Here is a 14,673-nt window from a genome sequence, read left to right as displayed (position 1 = left end):
CAACATTTACTGTTCTTTTCATGGCAAGGAATAGATTTTCCTTCATGAAGGAATAAAATTTGCCCTTAAGGAAAACAGTATTCATTTTCAGTAAATATTTACTACGTAACTACCTTTTTGAAAGTTAAAGGCTATTAACGCATATATGGAATCTAGAAAAATGGTACATATGAACCGGTTTGCAAGGCAGAAATAGAGACACAGATGTAGAGAACAAACGTATGGGCACCAAGGGGGGAAAGTGGCGGGGATGGGGGGTGGTGGTGTGCTGAATTGGGAGATTGGGATTGACATGTATACACTAATATGTATAAAATAGATAACTAATAAGAACCTGCTGTGTAAAAAAATAAAATTCAAAAGAATTAAAAATTTAAAAAAGAAAGTTAAAGGCTAACACTGAAGAAAGTAAAAAGGTGGATAAGACCTGATCTTTCCCTGCCAGGGGCTTAAAACCTAATTATGAAGACAGTAGGAATCAGGGTCAGAATTTAAAGTGAAGCCTCTAGGTCCCTCTCGAAGGAACAACTTCTGATACCATTTTGCTTCACTGAAGAGCAAGCTCTGGCTTCCCAATGAGAAAAATGAGAAAGGGTGCTGAAAATAATAATCCTTTAAGAAAAATGTGAAGGATTCTGATTCTAGCAATAACTCTTTTTATTTATTTATTTTTTAATTATTTTTTTTTTTTAGCAATAACTCTTAAAGTGGAGGGGGCAATGCAGGAGAAAGGGAGCAGTTTCAGAATTGACTTGAGTATGCATGGTGATGTGCTTTTACAAACCACATAGCCCCTGCTCACCACACCTTCCCCAGAATCACTGCTATAGGGAGCCCCCAGGCATAGAAGGGAGGATGCCATGCATCTCAGAGGTCTTGAGATAGGAAAAGACTGATAAACACAGTGTCTAATATACTGCAGTTTTTCAGGTATGGCTCCTAGTAACACCATAGTATATATTCATTTTTCTATTTGTCCTTATTTAATATTGAACAAGTAATATTTTACACAAAAGTCTACATCAAGAAGGACTTAATTCGAGTAGATGATTACCTTCATCACTCATTAAGAGGCTGTCTCTTCAGAAGACCTGAACCACTGCAAAGTTGAGCTGCTTAGAAAGGAGTCTGTGATAAAAACAAGTATGAAGATAGTTATTTAAAGGAAATAATTTTAACTTATTAAAAACAAACCTTTGCTTCCCTCTTGCGTCTCCCTCCCTCCCACCCTCCCTATCCCACCCCTCCAGGCGGTCACAAATGGGAACATATGTATATGTATAACTGATTCACTTTGTTATAAAGCAGAAACTAACACACCATTGTAAAGCAATTATACTCTAAAAAAGATGTAAAAAAAAAACCTTTGGGGAATACTCCCACAACCTACTATGATTTACGCTCCCTAGAAACCCAGAGAATTAGCTTAATTCTCCTCTAACATAAAATACTGCAGGTATCTACTCTTTTTTGAGACAACTTCCTGTTCTTCTTTACTACTAAAATAAAATTCTCAGTGCCACAGTCTCCTAAATCTATCTCTGTCCTTATTTTTATTATCTACTCTCACACTTCACATCCACCTGTAAAATGCATCCCTACACAGTTGATATCTCTGTATTATCCTCCACCCATATGGACCCTTTTTCAGCACTCACATTCATGTTTTTATATTTAGCTGCCACACTGATCAACAAACTGATTGTGGTAAATGGTATATTTCTTTCAAGTTTAGCTTTTTTTTGGTTCTAATTTTAAGGAGAGGAGTTGTATATGTATGTGATGATGATGATATAACATATAACTTGTAAAAATTTGTTACAGAAAAGCATCTTTTAAATGAAAGGGAAAAGCTACTTAATTTTACCACGTAGAAATTACTACTAAGATTTGGTTGTTTTTCCTATTGGTCCTTTTTCTATGTATGTTTTTTAACTTTTTATTTTGAAATAATTTTAGACTTAGAGAAGCTGCAAAAATAGTACTGAGAGAGTTCCTGTATACTCTTCACCCAGTTTCTCCTACTGATAACATCTTCTATTACCATAGTATACTTATCAAAATCCTCTATGTAAATTCTGACAAGGGGAAATCATACTTTTTGTTCACTGCTTCTTACACTTAATTTATAAGAAGCATAGGCAGTTCTATTTAAAATTTTTCAAAACCAACATTTTAATGTCCAGGTAATATCATACTACATCAATGCATATTTTATTTAACTATTTCCACACTGTTGGATAACTAGATTGCTTGCAATTTTTTTCTATTATTAAAAATTCTCATCAACCCAAGTTATACTTTTTAAAAATATCTACTAATTTTACAGGTCAAAAAGGGTCTCTCATTATAAATTACTTTTTAAATTATTATGAAGGTGGACATTTTAAATGCTTACTAGTCATTTTTATTTCATCTTTTGTAAATTATTTATCAGGTTGTTTGCCCATGAACTTATGGGTGTCTGAATGTATTATTTACAGATTTGTGTAAAGCTTGCATATGAATATTAAGCTTTTGACTCAAAGACTGTAAATATTTTTCATTGTTTGATGATTCTGTTTTATTTGTTTTATTTTCATTTTGATGATCCAAAACACTTTTGCCAATTGAAAACAAAATATCTCTTTTATAGTAGTAATTTGTAATTAAAAGGCATTTTTATTCTCAAACTGAGATCCGCCAGCCACTAAGCATCTGAAGATGTACCTGTTAAGAATTATGGGAATTTCTTTCCTTAAAAAAAAGAGTCCATATATTATTTAAATTTGACAAAAGCTGCAAAAGGTACAAAGGTCAAATAGGAGGAATCCCAAGTTATTTTTTTTAAATGCCACATTATACAAAATAAGAACAGCTTATGAAAGGATCAGTTTGTACTGTATGTTCTCTAGTGTTAATTATTTTATACTCTTTTAGTGTCTTATCAATATTCATAACTATTACTAAACTAAAAACTAATCTTTTATTATTACAAACTGAAAATCAGAAAGCTATGTTACACTTCAACAATACCAAATTGCTAAGAGTCCCCCAAACAATCCAAGCTTTCTTACATCTCCTGCCTCTGCCCTTACTGCTCCCTTTGCCAGGAATCTCTACTGCTCCATCCCTCCACCCCTACCAAATGGAAAACTCCTGGGCCTCACTGTCATTCCCCTCAACCACACCAAACCCTCCTCTCTGATACCATCTTAATTATTGGGTCTGTTTTTCTATGTTTACTTTTACTATCTCATATTAAATTTATTTTTATAGCTGTCCTCCCCTCCCCAACTGTCAATAACCTGAGAACAAGGGATTCAGTCATCACTGTAGCCCCAGTGCCTAGCAAAGTTTTTGACATATAATAGGAGCCCTTTTAATATTTATAAAATGAACTGAATTATCCACATAAGGTAACAATCTTCAGAGAGAGTTATAAGAAACTCGACCTTGTTTTCTGAATTATACTGATAAATAATACTGCAAGTTCATCTACCAACTCTGCTATCAGTTCTGCCTCATGGGGCCCACACTTGCAGTTTGGCACTGTCAAATGTTTTCTATTCAGTGACAGTGACTCAAGCAGAAAAGAACACCTTTCCTCAGGTAGATGATTAAAAATGACTCATTTTTTTCTTTAACTTTTTATGTTGAAATAATTTGAAACTTACAGAAGAGTTTGAAGAATAGAACAAAGAACCGTCGTATACCCTTCAACCAAATTCACCAACTGTTACCACTTGCCCATATTTCTCCTATCTACCCATACACACAAACACATACACACACCACAAAATATTCTTCCTGAACCATTTGAGAGTTATTTGCAGAATCATGCCTTTTTATCCCTAAGTACAAGGATATTCTTCATTTCCTAAGAACAAGGTTATTCTCTTATGTGACCACAGCACATTTATCAAATCCAGGAATATAACATTTACATAACACCTTTACCTAATTTATGGTGTTTACTTCTTTTTCTCCAATTGTCTCAATAATGTCCTTTACAGAATTTTTTTTTCTCTGATACAGATCAAAGATCACAAATCACATGTTTTTGGCATGTCTTGTCAGTCTCCTTTACTGGAAACAGTTCACACTTTTTTCATGACATTGAAATTTTTCAACAGTACCAAGGTAGTTATTTTGAAGAATGCCTTTTTGAGTCTGTCTGATGTTTCCACATGATTAGATTCGACTTATGCATTTTTGGCAGGAATACTACAGAAACGATGCTGTGACTTTCTCAGTGTATCATGTTAGGAATCAAATCTTAGTTTATCCCATCATTGGTGATGTTAATTTTGATCACTCAATAAATTAGTGGCAGTCAAGTTTCCCCACTGTAAAGTTACCATTTCTCGCTTTGTAATTAATAAATAATCTCTAAGGAGATACTCTGGTAACACATAAATATCCCATTCCTCCTCAAACTTTTGGCATCCATTGATTATTCTTCTGAATCCACTGTTTCCATAGTGGTTGCAAAATGGTGATTTTCTACTTCCATTAGTCCTTCTACATTTGCTTATGTAACCATTCTTTTCCTTAAATATCTTCTCCTTGATTCATGTTTTTATTCCTTATAAGTAAGTCCAAATTCAAGACTTTTTCAAAAGTTATTTTTAGATCTATCTTTAAAAGTTATCACATTTTTCTTTAACTTTACATTTTCAGTGTTACATGTTAAGAAGCCCAGAGCTGACATTTCATATTGCACCACTTAACCATTTTTGTACTCCATAAAATTTGTTTAACACTTCAAGTTCTTGCTTCAAACTTCTAATTGTAATCCAAGACTAGCTCTGTCTCATTACAGTGCTACCTAATCAGTCATGGAAAATGTCTAACACTTGTCTGAGAATCTTGTTAACATATCTCTGGTTTGTACAGGCTAATTCTCATTTTTATCATGTTTCATTGCACAGTGAGAATAAGAAAGATTTAGTCTAATCCTGTAATTTAGGTACCAGTGACATTCTATTCTACTAGTTTAATTTTGTGTTCAGAAAGAATCAAAATGAAATCCTCAGAGAAAGGATTGATCTAATAGCTTCAGTGAAAAAAATACTTTGGATGTTAACTTTCTAAAATTTAATGATTTTTTTAAACATATGTGCTTACCATTAATCAACCACTATATTAAACAATAATTTAGGCAATTTTGCTACTAAATATTACTCAAATTCTTTATTTCTGAAGTTCTATTTCTAGTCAGTAGATTAAGGGCTACAGGCTCCAAAATATGCTGTTTTTCTGAGTCAAGCAGTCAAGTCTAGAAGTGCCACTCTGTCTGAAAGGACCCACAAGGACCCACAGACACATATAACACTTCTTATGTCCATGAATACTGTTTACCAATGAAATCATCAAGAAAGAGCCAACATCAATTGTGTACGGTGAAATATCATTTGAGACTTGGAAACTGTGGTGTGGAGGATCATAGGTTTTCAGAGCTAGAAAGGACCTCAGCGGTCATTATCCAGGAGGCAAGGGAACATGATGTGATTTGGCCACAATCTACTCACATCAAGTAGATAAGGATGAAGTGCTAATTAAAAGTGTGAAAAGGAGATTGATGATCTGAAGAGCATAAGTCTATTAGTGTTTCTTTAACACAGTTTTGGGTTTGTCATCCCTGCCTAGTTCCTCATCTTTTGCGTCCTTCTTGTCCCAAAAGCTATGGCTCTAACCTCAGTCCCAGCCTGGTTTCTAGACGCAATCCTCATTTTAGAAAGGTGATATTTAAGAAAATTTAGCCAGCTTCTCTGGAGCTGACATCAAATTAACTGTGCTCTTTTTTCCATAACTCTGACTTTATATGCAGAGGTTTTGCTCTGACTCCTTGACCAAATTCCCATCTTGAACCAATGACTGACTTGCTCTGTTGACCACTCACCTGCGTAGATTTTCAAATGTTAGCATAACTGAAGATTCCCCACCATCTTGCTCTTCCTTTTTGTTAGTATACCTCTGTAACTACATGTTGAATTATTGCATCTCACATCCAACACCTGTGATCTTTCTCATTTATTTATTTATTCAACAAACACTTATGGAGTACCTCTTCCATGTCAAGTATTGTGCTAAGCACAGGTGCAGATAGTAATGATGAAAAAGGGTATACTTTAATTCCTGACCTTAAGGAACTTACATTCTTGTGAGGGTGACAGACAGTAGAAACAACCATGTAATTACAAGGTGGGAAAAGTATTAGGAAGGAAATAGGAAATAATGTAGTCAGGGAAAAACCTCTCAGGGAAGGTAACATTAAGGATGAAGATTTGAAGGATAAAGTGAAGTAATGGAAAGAGCATTTCAGGTGAGAAAACAGCAGGTGTACGTACTCTTAAAAAGGCTTGGGAAGTTGGAGGAACTAAATGGAGGCAAGTGTGGCTGCAACATATTGAGGGATGAGGAAAGATGCCTAAATGAGAAAGGAGAGGCAGAGCATGCAAACCCTTATGGGGCAAAGGAAGGCATCTGGATTATAACATGATTGTAATGAGAAGCCACTGAAGGCTTTTAAATAGGGAAACCACATGATTTTCATTTTTAAAAGATTACACTAGTGAGTTGAAAACAGGTGTTAAAACAAAAACATGGGGTACATGTGTCCTTTTGAATTACAGTTTTTTCAGGGTATATGCCCAGGTGTGGGATTGCTGGGTCATATGGTAGTTCTATTTTTAGTTTTCTAAGGAACCTCCATACTGTTCTCCACAGTGGCTGTATCCGTTTACATTCCCACCAACAGTGCAAGAGGGTTCCCTTTTCTCCGCACCCTCTCCAGCATTTGTTGTCTGTAGATTTTTTGATGATGGCCATTCTGACCAGTGTGAGATACCTGATTGTAGCTTTGATTTGCATTTCTCTAATAATTAGTGATGTTGAGCATCTTTTCACATGCCTGTTGGCCATCTGTATGTCTTCTTTGGAGAGATGTCTATTTAGGTCTTAGGCCCATTTTTCAGTTGGGTTGTTTTGTTTTGTTTTGTTTTTATATTTATCTCCATGAGCTGTTTGTATATTTTGGAGATTGATCCTTTGTCAGTTGCTTCGTTTGCAAATATTTTCTCCCATACTGAGGGTTGTCTTTTTGTTTTGTTTATGGTTTCCTTTGTTATGCAAAAGCTTTTAAGTTTAATTACATCCCATTTGTTTATTTTTGTTTTTATTTCCATTTCTCTAGGAGGTGGGTCAAAAAAGATCTTGCTGTGGTTTATGTCAAAGAGTGTTTTTCCTATGTTTTCCTCTAAGAGTTTTATAGTGCCAGGACATGGAAACAAATTAAATGTCCAACAACAGATGAGTGGATAAAGAAGATGTGGTACATATATACAATGGAATATTACTCAGCCATAAAAAAGAACAAAATTGGGTCATTTGTAGAGATGTGGATGGACCTAGAGTCTGTCATACAGACTGAAATAAGTCACAAAGAGAAAAACAAATATCCCATATTAATGTATATATGTGGAATCTAGAAAAATGGTACAGATGAACTATTTCCAGGGCAGGAATAGAGACACAGACATAGAGAATGGACATGGGGACACAGAAGGGGAAGGGGAGGGTGGGATGAATTGGGAGATTAGGATTGACATATATACACCACCATGTGTAAAATAGATAGCTAGTGGGAACCTGCTATAAAGCACAGGAAGCTCAGCTCAGTGCTCTGTGATGTCCTAGATAGGTGGGATGAGGGGTGAGGGGAGGTCCAAGAGGGAGGAGATAATGTATACATATAGCTGATTCACTTCACTGTACAGCAGAAACTAACACAACACTGTAAAGCAATTATACTCCAATAAAAAAATAAATAAAAATTTTAAAAATCAGAAACAAAACAAAAACAAAAACATGTCCACAGCAGCATTATTCATAATAGCCAAAAAGTGGAAACAACCCAAATGTCTATCAACTGATGAATGGATAAACAAAATGTGATATATCAATATAATAAAATGTTATTCAGCCACAGAAAGGAATTAAGTACTGAAACATGTTCCATCATGGATGAACCTTGAAAACATTATTTCTCGTGAAAGAAGTCAGACACAAAAGGCCACAAATGTATGATTGCATTTACATGAAATGTCCAGAACAGGCAAATTCACGAAGGCAGAAAGTAGATTAGTGGTTTCCAGGGGAAGAAGAATGGAAAGTGCTTAACAGATGAGGGTTTTTTTTGTTTGTTTTTTTTTTTTTTTTGCGGTACGCGGGCCTCTCACTGCTGTGGCCTCTCCCGTTGCGGAGTACAGGCTCCGGACGCGCAGACTCAGCGGCCATGGCTCACGGGCCCAGCCGCTCCGCGGCATATGGGATCTTCCCGGACCGGGGCACGAACCCGTGTCGCCTGCATCGGCAGGCGGACTCTCAACCACTGCGCCACCAGGGAAGCCCGATGAGGGGTTCTTTTTGAAAATGTCCTAGAATTAGACAGTAGTGATGGTTGCAAAACATTGTGAATGTACTAAAAGCTACTCAATTGTACACTTTTTAAATGATTAAAATGACTAATTTTATGTTACATGAATTTTACCTCAGTAAAGAAAAATACCACTCTTTGGACAGTGATTGGTTTGTAGGGGAGGAGGGCTAGCAGCTGCAGGAGGTGGTCCATAACTGGGCTAGAGAGGTGACTGCAGAGCTGGAGAAAAGGGGAAAGATCCACTATGTATTTTGGAGGTAAAATTTACTGGATTTTCTGATGTCAGGAACTGAGAGTGGAGGGAGTGAAGTAGGGAAGGAAGGAAGGATAGAAGTAGGGAGAGAAAGAAGGAAGGAAGGAGGGAGGGAGAGAAGGGATCTAGTACCCAGAGGCTTCAGACCTGGAGGAGGAATGTGTTTTAAGAAGAAATGAAGAGTTCAACTTTGCACACAGTAAACTTGAGATGCCCCCAATCCAGTTTGGACTATCCTATGTTAAGATTCCACTTTCCAGTATATTTCTTTAACTTTTCTAAACTTCAGTTTTCTCATCTATAAAATAGGAATATTAACAGCGTCTATCAGAGATGGTTGCTGTGCGAATTAAGTTAGGTAACTGATGTAAAGTTCTTAGCACAATTTCTAACACATAATAAATCTTGAGTCACTGTTAGAGATGATTATTGTCATAATCTCTAACCCGATTACTATATTTATTCCAAAGCTGCCTCTCTGTTCCTTCTTCTAGCATCTGCAGATGCTTGGCCCAAACTAGAGGGCTTGTTTTGAACAAAGTCTCAGACTCTCCCAATCTATTCTCTCTTACTGCAGCTGAGTCCACAACTGGCCATGATCTTAAACAATATTGACAGAGAGACCTGACTCGGTAAAAAGAGTATTCAGATCCCTTAGCCAGGCAGATATATTCCTATGTGGAGAAGGCACATGGGGCACCAGTAACTGCGTGACACTCTCCTTATTAAGAGCATTCAACTCACTTTCTTCTAATTTTATACTTCCTTGGCATTCTCCTGTCCTTCATTTCCCAAGCGTTCTTCTCCTCAGGGAAGAAAATGTTCTGACAAGCTGACATGAATATTTGGTCTACTTGGCAGTTAATTTCCTCATAGAGACTTGTAAATTGATGCTCTGATTTATAACCAGACTCTTATGAGTTTGGTTAGAAGGGACCAATTTGCCTGGGCCCGTTAACCTCTGGTTGACCACATAATAGTCCAGTTACTGAACACAAGAGTTGTGTGTCAGACTCTGGACGATGACAACTGTTAGGGAACGACACACACACTCTAACACTAAGCTGAAACAGCCATTCAGACTTAACAATACAGTATTTTACGGAGTCGTTGTGAATATTAAATGAGTTAATATACATTAAAGTGCCTAGCATATATTAGATTCTCAATAAACATTAGTTTATTTTTCAACTCTTTAAGCCATATGCAACTCAACAGGGGAAAAGACTCAAGTCTGAAAAATTTCCAGATGAACTGAAATGATCCTAAATTATTTCCCCCACTCCATCCTAATCTATCCCTAACCCTCCCTCTTCTAAAGAGTATCCTTTTTTAATGTTCTCATTTGTGCAATGACATTTTACCATTGTCTACCTTTGTAGTTTACCATTCAGTAATGCTTAGAAGATTAATGCAAATCAAAATGATATCTAAAAATAACCTTATATATTCTGAGGAATAATTTGAAAGCTCTGATCTTGGGCAAGTCACAACCTTTCTCCATGTCTGTGTCTCATTAGTCAGTAACTATGCCTTACCAGCCCATCCTAGAACATCTCATGGTGTTCCTTCCATCTCTAAAATCTACTAACTATATTCACCACTGAACCCTAGCACTCAGCACAAAGTATGTGTTATTGACATACATGTTGAATGACTGGATAGATGTATTTTAAGACTGTATTTTTCTCACAACTCTCATAAACAAGCCCCAATTTTTACAATAAAGAAAATGGAAATCAGTCACTAACTTTCTATCCATAAAAGTTTAAAGTTCTTATTTAAAGAAATATGATTGAAAAAAATTCATTGACTGATGGTAAAGAACAGATTCTCACATAGGCTTTTTTAAACGCCAATATTAACACCATTATAATGGGTGGGTGAGTGAGTAGGTGAATTGATGGACCAATTGATAAAATACCTTATTCATACAAAAATATACTCGGATAAATTTTTTAAGAGCATAAATTTCCAGGCCAGTTTTTTTTTTTTCATTTTTTTCCCCACCTCTGAATGCTCAGAAAACCTTGTTCACAATAACTAATTCAAGAAGTCTATCCCTCTGGAGTTTTTGTCACGTTTAAGAAATTACGACAGAAAAAAAAAAAAAAGAAAAAGAAATGACAACACCCTTCAATACTGATTATCATCACAGTACATAAGAGGAACTTGCATTTGTGGCTCTTTGATTCTGTAGTGGCATATTTATTTTCTAGATATTATCTTTAGCTTTTTATCTCACCTGTTCCACACTGATGACCATAAAATAGTTGTAAATAATAACTTTCCCATCCCTTTCACCTTTATTAATAAACAATTTCAAAAATGTGGGGGATTTTTAAAAATTCAATTTCAATTTATTACTGATGACATAAAGGAGAAGTCTGAACAACCATCTGAAAATTAATATACAAAGTCAAGAATAGAAAAACTTGAGCTTACAGATAAAGTTTTATTGCCTTTCTAATAAACCTCATGCTTCCAGAAAAAGTATTAGGATTATATTTGTTTTGTTTCTTCTTTTATCCATAATCACTGTAGACTAAATGAAATTATTTATATTTTATACACTTTAGTTTCCCTCAATTAAATTTAGTTCAGTTTAATAAATATTATTGACTACCTGCTGGGAGCCAGCCACTATACCAGGTTCTTAGGAGCCAAAGATTAAAAAGACATATATTCTAACTCTCATGAAGTTCATAGCTTAATTAGTATATTGTTTTTTGTTTTATAAAACCTCTGGCTTCATTCTCATTCCAATCGGAATTGCTCTACTTTTACCAGTTGTATATTTTGGGGCTTAATATATTACTGCTTTAAGAGGTTTGAAAAGTCACTGGTCTGGAGGAAGCAACACATTTAAAGACAATGTTGTACAGGTAATAATTGTATTTTCTCAGCCTGGTTTCCTCAGAACACAGAGCCTAAGACAAAGAAGTATGATTCAGGGAACAAGATTTAGGGAAGATGGAGCAAAGACGGAAGGAAGGAAAGTCAAAAAATGATTTGTTATTGAATTGACTGGCCACCCATACAGATGGTTGGATACTCAGCCTTATAGGATACCTAATAACCTCCCAGGGGAAGAAAGCAGGAAGCATTTACTCATCACTCTGCTCTTCATTGGTCACAGGTGTCCCCCAGGGCAATAACTCCCCATCATTTCTTGTGTTGCACATGCTTGAGTGCTGGGCAAAATCCCAGGGGTGCCCCATGCTATTTCACCATCAAATAAAGAATCCATGAAGGTTAGAGTGGGAAAGTGAGAGGTTAAACTGAGGCAGGGCACTGTCAAGTTGTATCTGCTTGAAGATGGACAGCATCTTCACAGAAATGGTCAATGCAGTTGTAGCTGAAATAAGAGGTAAGGCCAAGTAAATTTGAAATGGTGCAAGAAGCATCTGATACAAGTATACAGAAGGCACAGAAGCAGAACAGAGTAGAGAATAATTAACTCTGCCTGGAGGGAGAGGAGTCAGGAAAAATTTCACAGACATATAATCCCTCAGAAAAAAATTTTAAATGGCAAAAGAGAATGGGTATTCCAGACAGAGGAACAATTTACATAAGACACAGAGGTTTGAAATAGCCAGATGTATTTGAAGAATTGTAAGAATATCAGTATTCCTGGAATTGAAGCAGTAGTAGATAAAGTTAGAGATGTGGACAAGACTCAAAACATAATGAATTTGATAAGCCATGTTAGGAGTTAACTTAGTACCAGAAAAAAAGGGAAAGTCATTTGAGTGATTTTAAATGAAAAAGTGAATTTGAGAAAAGGTATAAATGGAATAATACTGATTAACATTATTATATTTGTGAAATGAGAAGTGGGATGTTTGTAAAGTATGTAAGAAACACGAAAAGGTAGAGTGTTAGTTTTACATAGACTATGCTATGTTAGGATATATATTGTAAGCCCTAGAGCAACCACTAAAAATAATAATAAAGGGTATAGCTAAGGAGTCAACAGAGGAAATAAAATGAAACATACATGCAAAAAAATATTCAATAAACCTAAAAGAAGTCAACAAATGAGCAACAGATGAAAAAGTAGATGTGACAAAATGGAAAAAAATAAAGTAGATGGTACACTTAAACCCAGATATTTCAATGATTATACTAAATGTAAATGGATTAAACACCCTCAATTAAAAGGACAAATCAATGCAATATGGTTGAACCTTACAGATATTATGCAAATTGAAAGAAACTGGAAATAAAAAAGAGTACATACTGAATAATTTAATTTAAATGAAATTTTAAGTCAGACAAAACCACTTTATATTGATAGAAATCAGATCAGTAATTGCCTGGGACAGAGAGTTGCAAGAGACTGACAGTTTGAAACTGTCAAGGTTCAAGAGTGAACTTTGGTGAGAGATTAAAATGTTCTATATCTTAATTGGTTTGATGGTTTATACAGCTCTATACACTTTTCAAAGTCATTGATCTACCTACTTAGAATGTGTGAGTTTTATAGTATCTGGTCTTACATTTAGGTCTTTAATCCATTTTGAGTTTATTTTTGTAGATGGTGCTAGAGAATGTTCTAATTTCACTCTTTTACACATAGCTATCCAGTTTTCCCACACCACTTACTGAAGAGTGTCTTTTCCCCATTGTATATTCTTGCCTCCTTAATTGTAGACTAATTGACCATAAATGTGTGGGTTTATTCCTGGGCTCTCTATCCTGTCCATTGATCTATGTGTCTGTTTCTGTGCCAGTACCATACTGTTTTGATTACTGTAGCTTTGTAGTATAAAACTCCTAGAGGAAAACATAGGCAGAATGCTCTTTGACATAAATTGCAGCAATATTTTATGGATCCATCTTCTAAAGTAAAGGAAATAAAAGGAAAAAATAAACAAATGGGACCTAATTAAACAAATGGCTTTACACGGCAAAGGAAACCATAAACAAAACAAAAAGACAACCTACTAAATGGGAGAAAATATTTGCAAATGATACGACCAATAAGGGATTAATATTCAACATACATAAACAGTTCATACAACTGAACATAAAAAAAAGAAATTAAAATATGGGCAGGGAATTCCCTGGTGGTCCAGTGGTTAGGACTCGGCACTTTCACTGCTGGGGCCCAGGTTCAATCCCTGGTCAGGGAACTAAGATCTCACAAGCCATGCCACATGGCAAAAAAAAAAAAAGAGAGAGACAGAAGAACTGAATAAACATTTTTCCAAAAAGGAAAGCAGATGGCCAACAGGCACCTAAAAAAATGCTCAACATCAATAATCATCAGGAAAATGCAAATCAAAATCACAGTGATATCACCTCAAACCTGTCAGAATGGCTAACATCAAAAAGAACACAAATAACAAACACTGGCAAGGATGTGGAGAAAAGGGAACCTTCGTATACTGATGGTGGGAATGTAAACTGGTACAGCCACCTTGGAAAACAGTATGGATATTTCTCAGAAAACTAAAAATAGAACTACCACATGACCCAGAAATTCCACTCCTGGTATATATCTGAGAAAAACAAAAACACTAATGTGAAATGATACATGCACCCCAATGTTCATAGCAGCATTATTTACAATCACCAAGATAAGGAAGCAACCTAAGTGTCCATCAACAGATGAATGGATAAAGAGGATGTGGCATGCATATATATATATATTTATTTATATTTATATATATATATTTATATATACATATTTATACACACACATTATACATATATATGTGTATATATATACATACACACACACATATATCATACATACACGATGGAGTACTACTCTGCCATAAAAAAGAATGAAATTTTGCCATTTGCAGCAATACAGGTGGACTTGGAGGGCACGATGCTAAATGAAATAAGTCAGACAGAGGAAGACAAATACTCTATGATATCACTTATATGTGGAATCTAAAAAATACAACAAACTAGTCACCATAAGAAAAAGAAGCAGACTCACAGACAGAGAACAAACTAGTGGTTACCAGTGGTGGGGGTGGGG

At 35.5% G+C, this 14,673-nt stretch overlaps 1 non-coding gene across 1 annotated transcript; it reads left to right on the top strand.

Annotated features, from left to right (window-relative positions):
- Positions 1–13,741: 13,741 nt before the first annotated feature.
- TRNAE-UUC (transfer RNA glutamic acid (anticodon UUC)) lies at positions 13,742–13,813 on the top strand. The gene has a single exon. It is a non-coding gene; the product is annotated as a tRNA-Glu (tRNA).
- The last annotated feature ends 860 nt before the right edge of the window (positions 13,814–14,673 follow it).

Source organism: Lipotes vexillifer, unplaced genomic scaffold (genome assembly GCF_000442215.2).
Source record: "Lipotes vexillifer unplaced genomic scaffold, Lipotes_vexillifer_v1.1 scaffold762, whole genome shotgun sequence".
Classification (NCBI taxonomy): Eukaryota; Metazoa; Chordata; class Mammalia; order Artiodactyla; family Lipotidae; genus Lipotes; species Lipotes vexillifer.
Note: the sequence above shows the minus strand (reverse complement) of the source record. Positions and strands in the feature narration are given on the sequence as shown.